The following is a 4,677-nucleotide window of genomic DNA, read 5'->3' as shown; positions in this document are numbered from 1 at the left end:
CAACGAGCATGCGCACCTCCGCCGCGAAACCGCGATTTTTAAATTTCCGCGCTTTTATGTGAACGGTGGCGCGAGAAGAGGAAGCTGAAGCTGAAAGCTGAAAATCATCGCGCGAGAAATGGTTTCGACTTTCAGCGTCATCTTTAAGCGTGATCTGCTATTTCTCGCGTCTTTGTGAACGCGCCTTACACTTAAGTTTGTTAGTTTGATCATGTTTCATGATTTACTTTGAACTTGCAATTTTAGCTCGGTTTCGGCTCTTCTTTTTTGCATTACTAAACGCTTTTTTTCGTTTTTCTCGAGAAAACATTTCAATTATTCAAAAATGAGTGTAACTTTTCTACTGTATTTGGTATAGGTTCACACAGAACGCCTTTGTACTTGCAAAGGTACACGCAGACCTTTTTGTGTTTGAAAAGGTACACACAGATCCTTATGTATTTGCAAAGGCACATAGATTTCGTTAAATAAAATTGAAATATATATATAACAATGAAAGAATAATGAGGACATGCACTTTAAAAAGTAGGCTTAACGTGCTTTTAAAGAAGGAATAAGGAAATCGAAATTAAAACCAAATAACAATTTGTTAATTAAAATTAATTAGAAATGAAAGCAATAATTAGTCTTGTGGTAGAATATTAACCTTAGGGCATCAGGATTCTCGAAATCTCAAGAAAATGGCGTCAAAATAGTACGTTAGGCCTTTAAAGAGTAAAACCAAACTGAAAGACCATAGACATGAAAGACTGAAAGGCTGGCAGGAAATTTTGTGATCATAGCAGCACTGCTATAGGTTAGTAAAAAATATTGTATAGGTTTAGGAACGACCAGCTTGTATTTCGTTCGCACGCGGGAGAACTTGATTGAAGTTGGCCGTATCTTTGGCCGTCAACTCTCAAATTCAAACTTTGGATCGAAAAACTCCAAGTAAGTTTCATGAACAATTTAAGAATAATTTGTAATTTCACATATCTTTTTTAAACTAAGACATATATATAAACTCGATATTAAATTATATGACCAAGTTTAAGAAATCGAGTGTGAGCAACTAATCGACGTTAATTTATTAAGTTTATTAAATTTGTTGTTAACAGGCCTAGGCTTAGCAAAATGGAAGGTTTAAGAGAAGCCACCTTTAACCGCAACGTTACTCTTAACGTCCACAATTATAGTCGTGGTGGACACGGTGAGCGTCGCTGACGCGGTGGACGAAATCCGTGGTGGAGAAATGAGGGAAAACCCTATGAAAGACGGTGTTATGAGTGTCGGAAGCCGGGCCATATAGCTCGTCATTGCCCTAATATTAAAGGTACAAAAAAGATCATCAGGTTGTGCTAGTTAGTCGGTTATATAGTAGTGGCCAATTTTTCAATAATTGTTTTCCATACAAAGGTTTTAATTGTATAAAGAGGCATACCAGAGGTAGTTAGGAATGGCATCGTTTAGGGCAAACGTTTTAACAGTGGAAGCCAAGAAATCAGGCACTTTATAAAAGGGTGATAGGAGCAAAGTACATATGAGCGATTTTAGGTCGAAAATGTAACTTGTACAACATAAAAACACAAGCAAAAACCCATAAATAGCTTATTATTAGAGCGCTATATGAATGACCCCTTTGAGTATTCATTGGGGAAAAATATAATTTAGTGGTTATAACTAAAACACTCCAGTTATAAAACTTGTTTAGGGTGGCCCTTGGGAAAAACATCATAGAATATTTTAGAATCAAAACCGCTCTTTGAATTTGCTGTACTTCGGCCCAACCACTCGATTTGAGTCAGTCATTAAAGCAACGCAAAGTCACGTAATTTCTAACCTAATTGTGTGGCCATTTTGTAGATTTCCCTAGTGAGGTCACTTGGTTTAAACTAAAAGTAAAACTTAGACGTTTGAATTTTTCTTTTGTAGCATGTCCCAACGTGTAGAAAACCAGTAAATGTAGGAAGGTCCAATAGTTTTGGCCCTTTTTTCGTAGGTAATCGTCTTTAATTGTAATTATTTAGGAAATTTTAGCTTGACTTAATGTGTTGTTTTAAATCAATTATTTTAATTGCTTTGTGTGGCCATTTTGTAGATTTCCCTTTTCGTCAGCTGGCCTTTTCTGAAAAAAAAAAATACCTTAAGACGTCCTCCATTGTGGTCGTTGGAAAGACGAAACCCTTTCGCAAGCCGCCCTGAACTGAGGTAAGATTGGAGAGGTTGCCACGTAGTAGTACTCAACCATCTGAAATCTTTTCGTGCTGGAAAGCGTTTTCAATTCTACAGTAGATACACATAATCCTACTTCGTGCAAAATTTTAACTAGGCAATTTGCTGCTAGTCGCTCATAGATGTAATGATCTTTTCATTTTAAGCAGCGGTTGAAAATTATTGTGAAATGGAGAAAGATCGAAGGGGATATGGTAATTAATTTACTTTTACTAAATAGGGGCGCGCAAAGGGATAAATATGCGAGTTTCATTTTTATATATATATATATAAAAAATTAAACTCGCATATTTATCCCTTTGCGCGGTCCACATTTAGTAAAAATAAAATAATTTAGGTATTACAAACAATTATCTTTCTTAACCGTAGGATATAGCCAAGGTGGTCCAACAAGGACCTCGAAAGATTTTCGAAGACCTGAACCTTACTAAGTTCAAAGAGGGGATGGAGGGAGGGACCATAATTGGCGTCCTAAATATAATGGTTAATGTTTATTTAAAGACCGTGAAATTCTACACAGTAGTAAACTTACGCCCCTTAGCGTTACCAAAACTAATACTGGGCAAAATTTTTACTACAAATATATAAATTTTTCACGCTATTCAATAGAGAAATTTAATTCTTAATTTAGATGACACACGTGGGACAAAAAAAATGAATCAAAAGGCCTGAGTAAATATTTTAATTTTATTCGGAATTGTTGCCTCATATGTGTAGCCTAGCTTATTTTATGTAACCTCTAAGGTTCATGGAAAAATTTACAAAGCTATTTTTCTTCCTATTAGTAACCGAATTTTACGGGTTTACAATTGTTGGAGACCTTCAAGTACTGTCACCGCTTGTTGAATTTTGGAATTAAAGTCTTTTAACAAGTAATTTTCTTTCCTTTTTGGGGGGAGGGCTTTAATTTTTAGTCTCATCTCTTTAATACTTAACCATAGAAAATAGATACTACCAATCAACAATTACTACGAAGTCTGACGCGACAATCAAGTCAATTGTCAGTTTCATTCCTAAAATTAAAAATGAATATCTTGCAATGTGGGTTGGCACGAATGACCTACTTCAAATGGTAATTCCTTTTAAAATATTAAATACGAGGTACTAACTTTTTGTCAGGCTTGCTTATAATTGTCAATTTGTTACTTATGATGCGAATGTACCATAAATATTTCAGATTTCAAATCAATACAACTACGAAGATTGTAGGCGAAATATAACTAGGCTATTTATGGAGGTAGAATTTACCATTAGGAAGGAAGGGAAAAACGTTGTTCTTCTTACTCCACTGTTACCAAAGGACCTAAGTAAAAAACAAAGAAAGGAGTCCATGAATCTTGACAAAGATGTCGCAGACCTTTTCAGTAGAAACAGTATGTTATATGTGGAATGCAGAATGTATTTAAGTACAATGTACAGTATTACAATCACGTGAGAAATAGCATTGGTCGTTTGTCGCCGTATGCGTCATTTATTGCATACGTGGCCGATAGTAAATCTGTCTTAGAAGAATGTCCCACGACACAGATATCCACGAATGTTCGACGTTTCTTAACGTTAACTTCCACAGGGGTTCGATAACAGACATGTGAGATTGGGTAATAATACCACGGTCTGGTTAAAAACGCCGGTTTTACTAGGTTCATGCCGTTGTCACGACATCTTTCCAATAACTAGGCGCTCTTGCTTAACCGTAAAAGCGCTTTACTCGTTGGCTTGACAAAGAAGTTGATTGGGCCATGGTTTTAATGAATGAAAAACCAAGCCACTCAGCGATCTGAAAACGCCGTTGTAACTTTAGGCCAAATTAAAACACTTTACCAAATTAAATGTTTAATTTTTTGGTCTAAAATGCTTTTAGCTATGCTCCCAGAATCGATCGTTTCTTAAATATCGAATCTTTTTCAAGTGGGGTGGCGTAGCGGTTAGCGCTTTCGCCTCGCAGCAAGAGGATCCCGGGTTCGATCCCGGACTGTGGCACCGGGTGAAAAATCTGGGAAGAAATCCTTCTGTGTAGAGTTTGCAAGTTCTCTCGCCGCTTGTTAAAAGGAGTTTTCCTCCGCGGTCTAACCCGGTTTCTCCTTTCCATCAAAAACTTGCAGAGGTCAACGGTAATAGTTAGTGTAGGGCGCTGTAGGTTAGCTGTGGCATAGGGGCTAGCCACCACCCCTCTATACATTGTAAAGGGACCCACCTGTAAATAAGTCGCGAGTTGACTTAGTGTGGATATCCCTTCCTAGACCAAGCTTAGATTATTATTAGATTATTATTATTATGACCAATTAATTGAAAACAATATGGTCAAGCCATATTCGTTGCTTTACTTGAAGGGAAAATTCATCGCATTTTACGTGATACTTTGATGGCCCGTATCTCCGCGGGTGTTCAGTTTTCGACCATAGTTCTTTGGTGACTTAATCTTGTTTTGACCCGTAGAATGCGCCCCTGAATTTGTGACACATCTTT

At 36.9% G+C, this 4,677-nt stretch overlaps 1 long non-coding RNA gene across 1 annotated transcript; it reads left to right on the top strand.

Moving 5' to 3' along the window:
• The first annotated feature begins 268 nt into the window (after positions 1-268).
• Positions 269-4,474, top strand: LOC149662751 (uncharacterized). Its single transcript, XR_016368613.1, has 3 exons — positions 269-1,312; positions 1,912-1,978; positions 3,389-4,474. It is a non-coding gene; the product is annotated as an uncharacterized LOC149662751 (long non-coding RNA).
• Positions 4,475-4,677: the final 203 nt, after the last annotated feature.

This window comes from Phalangium opilio, unplaced genomic scaffold (assembly GCF_054372755.1).
Source record: "Phalangium opilio isolate 3A_F unplaced genomic scaffold, DU_Popi_V2 ptg000063l_1, whole genome shotgun sequence".
NCBI lineage: Eukaryota > Metazoa > Arthropoda > Arachnida > Opiliones > Phalangiidae > Phalangium > Phalangium opilio.
This window is presented reverse-complemented; position numbering and strand designations above follow the sequence as displayed.